This window comes from Mus musculus, chromosome 11 (assembly GCF_000001635.26).
Source record: "Mus musculus strain C57BL/6J chromosome 11, GRCm38.p6 C57BL/6J".
In the NCBI taxonomy this organism is placed as follows: domain Eukaryota; kingdom Metazoa; phylum Chordata; class Mammalia; order Rodentia; family Muridae; genus Mus; species Mus musculus.
Genome location: NC_000077.6, coordinates 63,050,237 through 63,065,423, shown reverse-complemented (window position 1 = coordinate 63,065,423; position 15,187 = coordinate 63,050,237). Strand labels below are relative to the sequence as shown.

The window sequence follows — 15,187 nt, the reverse complement described above, 5'->3', positions numbered from 1 at the left end:
CTGAAGCAATCTCTTAAAATAATAATAATAATAATAATAATAATAATAGTTCTAGCTAATAAGTCAAAAAGGAAGGAAGAGAAAGAGGATGAAGGGGAGGTGGAAGAGATAGAGGAGAAGAGGAGGAGGAGGGAATAGGGAAGGCAGAAAGGTGGGGGAAGGAAAAAAGAGGGAGGGGGAAGAGGAGCTGGGAGGAAGAGAAGGCAAAAACATATATGAGGAAGAGAAAATAAGAAGAGGAGCAAAATATCAGGATGACAGACAGAAATCCAATCTTATTATAAATGATTTATATTAAATAGCCTCCACATAGATTGAATATTAAATGTATATTATCTAGAAAAAGCATTTTAAATATAAAGCAGGAAATTTTAAAATGAAAGTATAGGAAAGCATGCAACTTGTAAATAGTAATAAATTTTTAATTTACTATATTAACATCAAGCTAAGTAAACCTTGGGACAAGATCAGAGATAAAAACGAGTGGAAGGGTCACTCAAAGAGAGACAACGGCAAGATGGCTCACTGGGTAGTGTGCTCTGCTGCCCAAGCCAGAAGACCTGAGGCATATCTCTGGAATCCACGTAAGGATGAAAGGAGAGAGCCAACTCTAGGGCTTGTCTTCTGACCACCACACACACCCACCGGCACTCACACACATATCATACACATGCAATAATAAAAAATAAAATAACATTTTAAGAGATGTTAAAAGTCTATTGTAGTCATTGACATAAATATATAACACAAAGATTGACAGGATTAAAATAAGGCACAGGCAAGTCCACCATTGCAGTTGGATATCCAATCCTCTTCTGTCAGCAATTCATAGAAAATATATACTGATTAATACTCATTTAAATAACCTACACTAACTGGACCTAAGGTATCCTAAACTACTGAATCGATACAAGTTACATATGTTTCCTGAATATGTCAAAATTAAGTTATAGGTTGATAAGGGACAGTTAGAAATCCCTCAAGTTATAGGGAATTAAACAATACAATTCTTAAAAGCTCATGAATCAATGTGGAAATAGCATGGGAGACTGGAAACTATCTTTAACTGGATGAAAACAAAACACAACTTATGTGAATTAATGAAACACAGCAAAAGTTGCTACGAGGACAAAGGGTACATCTTCATTCATATTAGAAAGTGGTGAGCTCAAATCCATGATCTGTATTGGTTTGTTTGTTTAAGGGGTTGTTTTGTTTTGTTACTTTTTGTGTTTTGTTTGTTTGTTTGTTTTTAGGACAGGTTTCTCTGTGTAGTCCTGGCTGTTCTGGAACTCACTCTGTAGACCAGACTGAGATTAAAGGTGTGTCCCTCTGCTGGTGTGTGTTTTAATCTAAGTAAAAAGCAAAATAAACCCAAAGCAGAGGGGAGAGAAAGCAAAGAGAAACATCCACGAAACAGAAAAAGGATCCACGAAAAAAGCAAACCAATAAAACTGTCAATAAAATGAGCAAATTGGCCAGACTTACCAAAAGAAAGAGAAGGCAAATTAGGAAGGAAAGAGGAGTATTGTCACCCACGGTAACAGTGAGAAGGCTAATAAGGCAACAGTACTCCCAATGTTATGCTAACAGTGGACAGCTCAGGCCCAACAGACAGTTCAGAGAATAAAGGTACCTACAACCAACCCGGAGGAGTGAATTCAGGTCCAGGAACCCACACAGTGGAGAGAGAACTGACTCCTGCAAGCTACCCTCTGATGCATACCTCACTTGACAAAGACTCTGGATCACTTGGCCGATTGTGTCTTTTGCAGTGTTAGATCTCCAAATTCTAACTCAGGCACACTCCAAGCAAGTGTGAGCAACACTTGCTAAACTTGCTAACACTGTATTTGTCTTCTGTTTGCATGGAAATTCAATAAGGTCTTTGGGAAGACAGATAGAAGTAGGCATGGGGATCATGCCCTAGACCAGACCATGGCTTTTTGCTTTTTAAATGACATTCGGATACAGATGTGACGTGCATGCTTTTAATTCCAGTACTTAGAAGGCTGAGGCAGGTGGATTCCTATGAGTTTTGAGACCAGCCTGGTATACATAGCAAGTTTCAGGCCAGCCAGGGTTCCAATAAGTAAACATAAATAAATACATTATATTTTGTTACTAACAATAGAAAGGAGATGTGCTACAAAGTCAAACAGTGTTGGGCTTTATTCATTTAATGTGTGATCAACAGGTATTAACATACCGAAAGTGCTATAGTACTCGACTATAAATATTGATTTGCTAAAGATACAATGGACCCCACCAAGAATACAAATACTGGAAAGATCCATTTACAATTCAGAAGATGAGCTTGACTTGAATGGATGTATTTTCTCGGCATATTTTAGTCAAGACTTTAGGATCATAAATATTTAAAAGAGCAAAAACCTTTACAGAACATCCCCAGAAGACACAAGTCCAGAAACTGCATTACCTCGCTCCACGCCCTGCCTCAGATCAGTGGCAGGCACAGGCTTGACGGCTTCATAGACAGACCCACAGGACTAGAACCAGGTCCACTGGTTCCAGTAGCTAACCCAGGGTCAGATGGGACCAGAGATACATGTTAATAAATACCACACTTAGCTAGAGCTTCTCTTCATATCATATAAACATTTTGTCTTTTAAACAAACACCAAAATTAGAAGCCATGACTTGAATTTCAACATGAAACACTTCAGCTTTAAGGTTAAATAAGAACATGGAGAGACTTAATTATCTTTAAACAAACAAACAAATGCAAATGAATTCTTCCCCAGGGCAAGGGAAAGAAAACCCCTAGCTACTTTTACTGTCATACCTGTCTGCCCAGAGACACCCATATACAGAAACAATTAGAATGCCCAAGAATTACTCTCCAGTAGTTTTAAGGGAGCAAACTAAAAGAGCAGCTGTATAGGTGATGTAAGGTATATTCATAACACATTTGATGCAGATTGTCTGTTACATATCATTGCATACACTTAAAGCAGTACCTGTGTTGGCATCTGGATTAGATATATCATGATAAAAGTGTAGAATATGCAGAATATAAGGATATACTAAATTCTGGTAGGTGAGCACCCTGGGAAAAGAGGGCCACAAAGCAGGTCACGGTTGTCCTTGTAACCGTTTAAGGGGTGGACAGGGTGACTTGGCATACAGATGTTATTCACTGAATTATTGTGCGAAATATTTTGTTTATAAAAGGAATAGAATATTTTATTAGATTCATCAAATATTTTTACCTATCCATAACACAGCTTCCTTTCTTAATAACCAAGCAAAGAGTGTTTCTCCTTTCTCAAGTATTTGCTTATTACAACACTGTAAGTACCAGGGCAGTATTGAGAGACTTGGTTTTAACCGCCAAAAAAAAAAAAAAAGTCTCCAGAGACAGGGAGTACCAGAGGACACTAGCCTTGGTTTGAATTTCAGAAACAAGTCCTCCCCTAAGCTACCTGGAAGCCTAGGCTGAGAAAGCAGCCTTAGAGGAGGGATTGGGTTTCAGACACAAGCTATACTCTGAAAAAGCAGGTGAGAAACAGGATGGATGCCCCTTCCGTGGACCACAGGATGGGACAGCAGACCCGGGCTGCCTGGGGACCGAGGGTGAGACATCCCGCAGCCCTGGGGGCCAGGACTTTCCTAGATCACTCACCTGTGCTCGCTGTGGACCCTCAGCGGCCCTAGAGGCTGGCTCGCCCAGCCCCACTTGACATCAAACCTTGGACCACTCAACCGCAGCCAGGGTCCCTAGTAGGAAGCGGATTGGGTACCAGCAGGGAAGCCCTGCCCTAGGCGGTTGCTATGGACGCTCACGAGCGTAGTAACCGTGCAAGGATAGCGGGTGTTGGGAGACTAGAGCGTCCAGGAGGCACTGGAACTCCCTATCCATTCCAAGGCGCACCAGCTACCTTTGGGATCTTCCCTCTTTTAAGTTTTCAGTAAACACAAATAATATTTCTGTCGACACCGCCACATGTTTTACTTACAAGTCCATCACTGTCACATCCTTCCAAGACCTAATAAAATTTCTTTTACCAGGTGAGGGGGTTGGGGCAGTCATTGGCCTAGCCACACCCAGTGGTAGAGCATCCCTAAAATGCAGACCTAGAGGATTTAATACTCCTTGAGGTGGCATCCTAGCTGTGCCAGCCCTAACAATTCACACTGGTAACTGTTAAGAGGAAAGACACCCCCCCCCCCCCCAGTTAATCACTCTTGGTGTTCCTTGTGTGCCATTCCCAGGATGAGGCAGCTCCCAGGGGATCTTAACATGTGACAATAGGCATGCAGAGGGGAGTGGGTCGTCAGTTTTACCCATTTAGAAACTTGGTTATTGCAGAGGCTGGTGCCAACTGAAGTCATAAGAAGGTGAACAGGGACGGCTAGAGTGGTACCAGCAGGGTGCACATTAAGTGACTTTGGCTTTCTGACAATGAGCACAGAATGCTTGTCTCAAGAAGCCGGGGGTGGGTAACTACAGAGACCACCTGACGGTCCCATGCTTAGTCTGGATGCATGACTGGGTAAGCTACACAGAGGCTGTCATATCCCACGCAGGACTGCGTTGCTAGCCTTCTCTTTTTCCTGTTCTCCCTCCTGACAGCAACTCCTGATCCTGATTCGAGATGCCTTTCCAAGCAACCATCTCCCTCTCAAGTGTAGTAAACTTCTTTTTCTTGATTCTCGGGACTCAGGATGGGCTTCAGTGATGCCCCCAAGCTGCTGCCAACATGATATGTTACCTCTTGGGGCCTGAGAGTTGGAAATTTCTGAACCAAATTTAACGGAGATCTAGTGAAGATGGAGTCATCTTTCATGCTCTGTATTGTACCATCTTCAATATGATGTGGACTGAGCATTGGTCATCCAGTGTTTGATTTAGAAACAGGGGAAATCACAGCACAACCTGGTCTTTGAAGCAATGCATGAACATACAAGTGTTATAAACTTCCTGGTTAAATTGGGTTAAATTGATCAACTCTATTTACGGGGGGTAGGGGGGAAGCAATCAATTTAAAAACAAAACAAAACAAACAAAAACATATGTTAGATACCCTTGTATGATTGCCAAGTGTTTGCCAGAATTAAAAGGTAATTATCATCCTTGCACCTTATCGTGCTTGCCACAAAGTAGTTAAGCAACCAACATTTGTGGTTTGCATGCACACATGTGCTGCTTAGCAGAGGAGGATACTTACCAGAGGTTTGGACATAGAGAGGCAATGGAGCTGACTGAGACAACTTTGCCTAAAGAGAAGGCTGCTTGAGGCCAACTCTATAACTTCCTTCCTCTGTCCTACTGTCACCAGACTTCCTTTCTAGTCACTCTGGGGTTTTCTATCACTCAATCATCAGCCACCATCAGCCTTTATCCAGAAGCCACCAGCCCTGTGCCAACTGTACTTCCTCATCAGAAACCAGGTGCAGCTTTGTCTACCAAGAGCCAGGACTCTGTCCACCGGGTCCATCTCAGGGGCTCACTCATGCTCCTTCTTGTTTTCCCAAACAGAGGTTGCTATCTGTGGGCATATGTTGCTCTCTCACTTGGCTACTCTTCAAAAATCTCTACTTAGCTCTGTGCACCTTGCTACATCCTCTCCTAAAACTCCTGTTACACATTGGACGCTCTGTGAGAACAGAATTTAGCTGCCAACTACAGACAAACCAACAAAGTTGGCTCCAAACTTTAGCATGTCCATTTCCCTTGTCCATGATCTTTCCTTAGGAAAAGATTTTCTCACTAACATTTACTTGGAAGCACAGTGCATCCCATGGTCTAGATGCCTGAAGTAGCCCCTCCACCATCTCACCACCCCCTCTTCTCTGTGCCTAGGGACCTCCCACTGTTAGCTTATTCCTATTAAATATGCTTATTCATCTGCTTCTTCAAGTATTGACCTTCCCTTCCCTTCCCTTCCCTTCCCTTCCCTTCCCTTCCCTTCCCTTCCCTTCCCTTCCCTTCCCTTCCCTTCCCTTCCCTTCCCTTCCCTTCCCTCTCCTCCTCTCTCCTCTCCTTCACTTCTCCCCGTCTCCTCCCATCTCCTCTCTTCTTCTCCCCTCTGCTTCCCTTCCCTCTCCTTCCCCATCTAAATAAATGGCATCTGGTTCAGATCCCCTCCCGCATGGATTTCTACCTAATATCATGAGACCCCATCTAACTGAGGTGTGTTGCTAGCTCCTGTATCTAAGTCTCTGACATAGGGTCTCATCTAGCACAGCGCTCTGTAAAGGACAGTCTTGTGCCACTGCCATCCTGCAAAATGGCTTCCACAGACTGTAAGCTCCCTGACCAGATGAACTATATCCATGCACCATCTCCTTCCATGTGTCAAGGACCTCATTTTCAGAGCAAAACAGAGAAGCTCTTCTTTTGTCTTCTGCTTTGTTGTTCTCAGCTGAGATAAAGTCACAGACTAGGCATGCCCACCCAGACAGCTACTGTTTATTAAAGGCTCACTAATGTGTTTTAGGACCTGGAGAGAGAACAGCAAATGGTGCATGGGCTCAGCATCGTAGGAGCTATGAAACAGGGAAGGTCTCAGGCGAACCCAGATGTTCCTGCTCTTGGGAAAATGTTGTTCAGGGTGCTCTGGGAATGGCATCAATCAACTGGTTCTGCAATAGGAGAAAGTGACAGCTGGGTGGGACAGGGCATTCCAATGTGGCAGAGACAGAGGCCCTCAGAGTGGAAACTGCCCTGTCAGAAATTTGGCAAAGAAAAGGTCTGAGGCTTTGGGTTTGGTTTTAGTTTCTCTTTTAAAACAACATTTAATTAAAGACAGGTCTATGTGTTTATAGTCTGCAACATGATATTTTGAAGTATGCATATGTTGTGCAATGGCATTCTAGTTGTGTAATGGACCACACATTTTATGCCCATCCCTCCAACGGCAGACACTACACTGGTTAGTTTCTTGTCAACTTGACACAAACTAGAGCCACCCGGAAAGAGGGACCCTCAACTGGGGAACTGCCTCCATCAGTTGGCTTATGGGAATGTCCCTGTACAACATTCTCTTGATTCATGATTGATGTAGGAGTCCCACCCCGTGACATACACACACCACAGGTGATGCTATGTTGTATGAGAAAGCAGGCAGATCTAGCCATGGAGGGAAGACAGTAAGGAGCATTCCACAGAGGTCTCTGCACCAGTCCATGCCTCCAAGTTCCTGTTTTGAGTTCATGCCCCAACTTCCTTCAGTGATGGACTGGTACCTGAAAGTTTAAGATAAAATAATCCCTTCCCACTCAAATTGGTTTTGGTCAGTGTGTTATCACAGCAGCACAACAAACGGGGACAGACACTTAGGTTGCTTTTATAGCTTGGCTCTTATGGTTACTGCTGCAATAAGCTTGACATACCAGTGGGTCTCTTGACACCCTGACTTCAGTTCCTTTGAACATATATATGAGTGGGACTTTGGACTGTGGTTGTTCTACCTTTAGCTTCTGATCAGCTGCCATCCAGTTTTCCATGATGGTTGCACTAAATTACACTTCTACCAACTCCACACCAAGGTTCCTTCTCCCCACATTATCTTTGTCTTTCACAAATGACCATCATGACAGAGCTGGATATAAGTTTCTTAGGTGTGGACTTGGCTCTCCAACTCTAAAGATTCTTCCCTGTTATCAGTGTATGTGTCCCAGACATAAAGATGCTCTCTTGAAAGAGTAGCACTGGGCATACCTTGCTTCGAGCTGCCCTTCTGGGAAAAAGAGCACACTTCTCAAAGAGAACTGTGAATTCATTAATTCCTTTCCCTCCCTTGTGCATGAGACTTTCCACCTCTTTCCCGTGCCTAGAAAAAGGTGGCTAAATGCATTCATCTCTGTCAGTCTCCCATGCCACCATTAGAGCTAAAGTCACCACATCTCCTGCCTGAATTATGGCAAAGATAGGTCTCTTTTTGAAACAGGGTCTCCCCACATGGTCTGGTCGTGCACCATCACAGCCACATTTCATAGTGCTCTAAATAGACTATTCTATTATGTCATTTTCTAAATGTTGCAATGGAGGCTTGGAGGGCAGATGACATGAACATTACCCAGACTATAAACCCATGCTTGATAGTCTGGCTCTAACATCTTACCTATATTCTGAGTAAATACACTTGAAACAACGATAAATCGAAAACCCAGAACCAATATGCAATATATAGATGTTGCCACACCAGGCACTGCCCTTCATACTGGTGCATCCTCTGACTCCAGCTACATCCCCAGGGGGAAGGATCGCACGTGCCAGAAGTCAGTAAGCACGGACAGTCTATTGAATTAGCTTATCTGAGACTTATGAGAGTGGGTCAAGCTGATTCTAGGGCAAAGGTTCTCTGGTAAAAAGTTTTCAGGACAATCTCCTTTAATGGGGCAGTCTTGGTAATGACACCTACAAAATGGGAAGGGTCAGGCCTGCAGAACATGTAGATCTAAAATCTTCTAAAGGTGCTTATACCAAGTGTAACAGGTCCAGCCTATTATACTTCTGGGATGTGATGGAGCATCTAACCTGATCGGCTTTGCAAAAGGAAGTTTGATCACAGGGGATTCTGGTACTCTGGCCCTTTCCCCTTGCTGCCTCTGTTTCTCATCTACCACGAAATGAGCAGAATTATTCTTCCATTCACTTTTACCATGATGTGCTGCCTAGCCACGGTCAAAGGCAAGGGTGAACCAATGTGCACTTTGGTCAAAAAGAGGAAAAAAATTTATATATATATATATATATATATATATATATATATATATACACACACATATACATATACATATATATACATATTTCCCAACCAATGGCCAGGCTTTTCCATAGCAACGTCATAGGAATACCTGACATTCTGATGTGAGATTTGAGGATGGCTCTGCCATTGGGTATGTGGCTAGGTATGGGAGACAATAGTTAATGGAAAACTGAAATATGTGCAAAGGGGATGGGCGGGGTGTTTGGAGAGGAGAGGGAATGTTTAAACAGAGAAAATAGAAAACACCACTTATGTAGTCAGCAAGATCTGACTGCTTGTGCCATCTAAGTTCCTACTTATGTGTTGTTGCTCTGTATGAAGGGAAATTGGAAACATTCACACTTTGGAAGAGATAAAAGAAACATTTGTCATCTGTATTTTAGAATATTATGAGTTCTCAAAATGCGCTCATTGTCAGCATTCTCAGAAATAAATCTCTCAGAAACAAATTTGAGGAATTTTATTTGAATTCATACCATCAACATCTGAGGTGTTATTCCCCATGAGTTCTTAACTGGAAAGCTATACTTCTCATAAATATTGTAATTTCAATCTATAACTTGCCTAGTAGATCAAAGTGGGTTTAAAATGCAGAATGGAATACTAACCATCTCAGAGAAGTGCTTCTGCAGGATCAGGCAGGGAACTTGACTGGATACAACCAGTGAGAATTTTTATCATTCACAACAAGGCTAAGATGACATCCGAAGTCACTGCTGTGTTTGCTTATGTTACTAGGCTATTTGTGAGGTGTGTTCTGCACTCAGCTTTTTCGATTGCGTGGACTTTTTCACAGCATGTTATTGCAGGGCACACCCTATTGGAGGTAGTTCTAGAGAGTGTAAGTCTGTAAATGCAGCCAAGAGCATGGGTTGTGGTTAGCAGACAGAACTCGGAATGGCACGCTCTTACAGTTTTGCTTCCAGTCAAGTGGAAAGTAGTGAGCTCACACAGTACCTGTCATCATCTGCTGATCATTTGTGCTCACATTTCCTTTCCCATTGCACTGAGTCCTGTGAGGACAGGGACAGTGTTCTCCCAGCCTTACTCACAAGAACCATTCGAGGGCACGTGAATTGCTCTACCTCTACGTACACCATGTCACCTGCACTTTTCACTGTGACCCATAACATGGATTTACACGTCAGGTAAGTTAACTGAAATCACATTAGATAACTTAGCTGGAACCTAACCTGGGACCACGTAACTCCAACCTGTAATATTCCCTCTGTATCTATATCTCCCCCCACACATCCTGCTTGTTATCCTCAGCATTACCATGCCTGTCTAACAGTGTTTACTGAATGAATGGGCATAATAATTAGAGAAAGAGAGACCAGAATCTCCTTTGGAACTCACTGGCACTGTATTATGGGATAAACCCCAGTCCACTCCCAGAGGAGCTAGAAACAAAGCTAATGGCATCTAATCACCCCAGAGAGAAGAGAATTGTCCAGATGCTCTGTTGACATTCTTGCCTCAAAACAGATAGAAGTTCAGCCGTCCTTGAACAGCTACTCCTTGAGAACTGCAGACTTCTGTAGGGGCTTGCAGTGGGACTTGCTTCTTCTCTCTTTTCCATGGAGAAATATAGCTCTGGGGAAACGAAATCCAGGTTTGAAGTTCTCAAGCAAGGTATATAAGGGAGTAACCACCAACTACTTAGAAGCCCAGCTACATGGTTAACCAGTCTTCTACATGGTTAACTAGTCTTCATGCCTGAAGACGTTCTGGCGCGATCAAGAGCTGCCCTAAGAGTTCACCTTAGAAATCTCTGGTATTTACTGATAGTCTTGTATCATAAATTACTCACCATTCACAACAACCAAGAGTGATTCATCCTTATAGCCGAGATCTCAACTATCTGAAAGAGATAAAGTAAGATACTTAGGGAGAGGAAGGGAAATCATTTAGGAAAAGTCATAAAGGGGTAAATGTTGATTATGGATAGTATTAGATTGTATTTTATACTATCTTTTAAAAGTAAACAAACCACTGGTTAGAGGCTGTGTCAGCTATGAAACATCTCGGGCTCTAAGGTCAGTGTGTGATCTGCTGTCTAGGATTCTGTAAAAAGTGTAGTGAGCATGTGTCTCCAAACAGAAAGACACCAGCTGTTCTCAGAAAAGATGCACTGTGTCTGATCCAGGAGTTATAACAGGATCTTCAGGACAGAAATTAGTGTCTGTATTCAGCTACCCGTGGAAGGACATTGGAAACTTGATAAGATGGAGACAGAGCATCAAAGAGAATCAGAGTTGGCATTGCCGACTTTTGATCACTCCATGTGCCTGATTGCTTTTTAGCCTTCAGCATCATTCGAGGCAGAGAAAGCCAGGGACGGAGTGCTAGGACTGGCCCAGAGTGGCTTGAAGCAGGATCTTGTTAAATTTGTACGATTGAAGGAGCTAATGGTGTCCTACTGTTATCGCCCAACTCTACATTCAGTGGTTTTCCATTGGTAGCTCAAAACTGACTGTGACAGCCATATTTATAGCAGGCAGCACAATCAAAGGCCACACATTAAGGCTTGGCAAAGTTTTCTCCACCAAGAAAGCACTGGAACCCACATTTGCAATGCCAGTGCTTGGACTCTGAGACAAGAGGATCACAAGTTTGAGGCTACCCTGGGCTACAGAGAGATTCTGTGTTGCTCTCCAATTTAAGGGTGGGGTATAAAATGGGAGACCACACATTAAACTAAGGGCTTCGTGTCTATAGCCATTAAACTGGTTCCTGTGTTTGAAAGGAGTTATCTGATTCTGTGGAGAATTCACTTATACCATCCCAGACACACAACATACATACTGCACTTCAACTCAAACACGCTCATTCCAAAATACACCTCCATTTTGTCTTGTTACCATGAATGAGTATGACAGTGATTCATGTTTCTTTGCTTCATTAATGGCAACTGCACATTGGCCAGTAACATGAACAAGAGGTAATAAGTGAAAATCAATTCACTACATGGAATGTATCCAGCCACAACTGTAGTCAATCAGTATAGTCACTGTTCCAACTTCTGTCCCCTGGGATCTTAGGGCCTTTGGGGGAGCATGGGCTCCCAAAGCTATGTTACCCTTGACAGTTGGCTCCTGTGTCAGTAGGAAGGAAGATGGTCTCAGAATGTTAAAACCTATTCTGCTGTCACAAAGAGAGGCTGAAATCACCTGAAGATTTGTGCCTCAGGCTAACCCTTAACCAAAAATAAATGAATCTAGGGCATAAATATCCCAGTTGTGCTGCCTCTGACTGGCACCACTCAGGGATGGGACAGTGTCTCTAGTGGAGCTTCTCCTGGAAAGGACCCAGAGTCACCTCCTGCTTCTCCCTAGTGACCTTCTGGAACCACACTCCCACTTCTCTGTTTATTTTCCTCCCCACATTTCCTGATCCATCACTTTCCCAGGACTCCATGGGGTCTGCTTCTGGGGATTCCAGCCTGAGACAGTGGCCATGCTTCCAATGCCAAGTTCTCTGCCTACTTCCGGCACTCTTGAGCCACACTGATTGGTGAGCACCTGGCTCGTTCATAGTCAGGCTAGCCAGCAGATAGGGGTTGCCTGGAATAAAAAGTAAATATAAACAGATCCTCCTGGGAGGGTGGATCTTGAGTCAGAGACAGTGGTTGAGTCATTACATTACATGTCATGAAACTCTCATTGAGAAGCACAGACATGCTCTGTCAGAGTCATGAGATAACCTTGTCACTAGGAACCTAGTTGACTGCACCCTAAGGGCCTTTCCAGAGTCCAAGCACCCTCCCGTTTCCAGGGTGTTCTTAAGTCAGACTCTCCTTCCGGTCTATAACTTTCGCTTTTCAAGGGTCATTGACTGTCCTTAGTTTTAATACATCCTAAAATTCAAGCTGGAGAAGCCTGCTTGACGAACAGAGGTGTCTGGTCATTCGTTGCTAGGTTCTTTTAAAAGGGGATACTCAAAATCACCAAGTAGACCATAACAGTTTCAACAGAAGCAACGTGGAGCTAAGTTCGAATCCAACTACACTAGATGATGAATACAGAAAGTGCTCCACATAAGCAGAGAGGACACTGACACGGAGAGGCCTAGTGTATTCCCAAAGTCATAGAATGGCAGCCATGTCCCCCTTTGTCTCCCACAAGCCCTTTCAGCAGCCAAGTTAAGGTTTTGAGTGTGAACAGGCTAGAACCTAAGAGTATTGCAGTAACTAGGAACCAGGTTGGACAGCCTCTGGGTACTTACAATAGGGAGGCTGTGAACCAGAAAGGTACCAGCATTATATCCCACCTCCACACTAAAAATGGAAGCCAGTATTTTATAGACTCAAGCAAATGTCAGCCAATAAGATGCGTGTTTGTCTGGAGTCAACATCGGAGGCCTCCAGGAGGCTTGTCAAGATCCCAAAGTGCTTCTCCAAAGCCAGGACTCAGCTCATGGGAGTCACAGTATGCAGACATTCTAGTCTGCTCATTTCCCAAGTGCAGGGGTGACTCATCGGGATCTCCCAGGGAGCGTTCTCCCTGGCATACTCACTGTCCCCGCAGATCCAGCAAGCCGGGTTGGATGCCCATCCGTATGGATGTCATGTCATTACATAGGAAACGATGCCAGGTCTGAAAGTTTTGCTCGGATGGGCTTTGCGCACACCAACCTTGGGCAAAGGCAAGGAAGCAAACCCATGCTCTTCCTTCAAGATGGCCATTTTTGTGTATCCGTAACCTCCACAGGAGAGAGTTACCAAAAGTTGGCTTGCAAACGAAGATTTCTGATTTTTTTATTAATTATTATTTATGGGCTTAATTTATTTCTATGTCTCTTCAGTTTTCCAAAAGAATGCTTCAGGACTCCCAAGGAGCACATGCCATCTAAAATACATTTCAGATAACTGAGTTGGGGGAATCACATTGAACATGGAGGCTAGAAGGAGCTCTGTGGGTGCCCAGTCCACGCTCCTTTACCAGATGGGGAAACAAGGCCACAAGTGAACTTGTCCAGATTCACCCACAAGGCTCCGAACAACTGCCTCCAGCATCCTTTGCACTACACCCAGCAGCCTACCCAGAACATTTTCATGAAAACTTTATTTTTTTTTTAGCACATGCCTCATCCTGGAGCCTACCCCACCCCCGCCTGACCCCAGCTGTACATCTTTCATCCAGGGGTTGCCTAGAGACTAAGCTTAGAAAAGCAATTTCAAGACAAACAACCAAACAACAACAACAACAACAAAAACCCCACAAACAACATCAAAAAACTTGCAAACACCCAGAAAGTTCACTTCATCATCTCCCCAAATATCCTGATATCCTGTTGGTTACCTCAGTCCTCGGAACTTGCTTACACATATGCACAGCTAATAGACACACTGTGGCTGTAATGCGGAAGTGTCTTACAAAGGTCTCGTTGTGGAGAGGTTGGTCCTCAGCTCACTGAAGGAGGCAGGGGTTAGTGTAAGGAAGCTAGGCCATGATGGATGTACCCTGAAGAGGAAGTACTGAACTGCCAGACACTTTCTGTTCCTGTCTTTGCTTTCTGGCTATCAAGCGGTGGGCAGGCCTTCACCAAACACTCCCAACATGGTGTGCTATGCTGCTAGAGGCCTAACAACATAGGCGAGCACCCACGAACTAATGCCTCTGGAAGCACCTTTTAGCTCGGTTATCTTAGGTGTTTTGCCACAGTGATAGAATGCTAAATAACATAATAACCTCTATATTTTTATGATGATGCAGATGTATACCATGTATAAGATGTAGACCATGTTCATATATGTACACACACTTTACTAATATATACCATATATCACATATATAATATATTACTCTCTCTCCTACAAGTTACTTTTCTGAGTACAAAGGGAAAGTTACAAAATGCTTACTATATTATTTCTTATCTCATGCAGAACAACCTTTGGATCACCATGCAGATAAACGTAGCAAGGACCATGAGCAATACCATGCCGTGCGGGCTCTCTTTTGTCAGCTCTCAGCTCTCAGAAATGAAAGGCTTTACCCATAGCTGTCCACAAACACACTGCTGCTTCCACCTGCCCTCTGAAGTCACGTGTGCACTGAGAACAGTGTGCAGGTCCTTGCTGAGAATTCTGAGAGCTGGTCTGTTGTTCTTCCCCTGGAGGGCACCGGGCCTGCAAACACCCACATTGTACTGTGGTGGCTCTAGTCAGACAACACTGGATGGGTGTATGCACAGGGAAGTGCACGGCCACAGGTAAGGAGCCCCTAGCCACTAGCAGCCATGTCACCATCATACTCTTTGGAATTCTTCCAAACAAAGATTTCCTTTTCCTTCTGTGTCATGAAGATGCAAAGAACTAAGAAGAGCCAACTGCATACCCTTCTGTTGCTACATGCCCTGGAGACTGTAGTTCCCTACAGTAGCAGCTTCCCCAGGCCCTATCTGGAGCCCCCACCATTGCTACAATGCTGCATGGTCCAGCCAGGAGA

At 43.8% G+C, this 15,187-nt stretch overlaps 1 protein-coding gene and 1 long non-coding RNA gene across 2 annotated transcripts in view; both read right to left on the bottom strand.

Moving 5' to 3' along the window:
- Positions 1–3,765, bottom strand: part of Tekt3 (tektin 3) — a 33,302-nt gene extending 29,537 nt beyond the window's left edge. The window contains exon 1 of the mRNA NM_027660.1: positions 3,647–3,765. The gene's annotated coding sequence lies outside the window, so the exon portion shown is untranslated. The remainder of the gene's footprint in view (positions 1–3,646) is intronic.
- Positions 3,766–10,082: 6,317 nt separating this feature from the next.
- Gm36874 (predicted gene, 36874) lies at positions 10,083–14,092 on the bottom strand. The gene is made up of 3 exons (NR_168671.1): positions 14,042–14,092; positions 10,552–10,602; positions 10,083–10,334 (listed from the first exon to the last, which is right to left on the bottom strand). It is a non-coding gene; the product is annotated as a predicted gene, 36874 (long non-coding RNA).
- Positions 14,093–15,187: the final 1,095 nt, after the last annotated feature.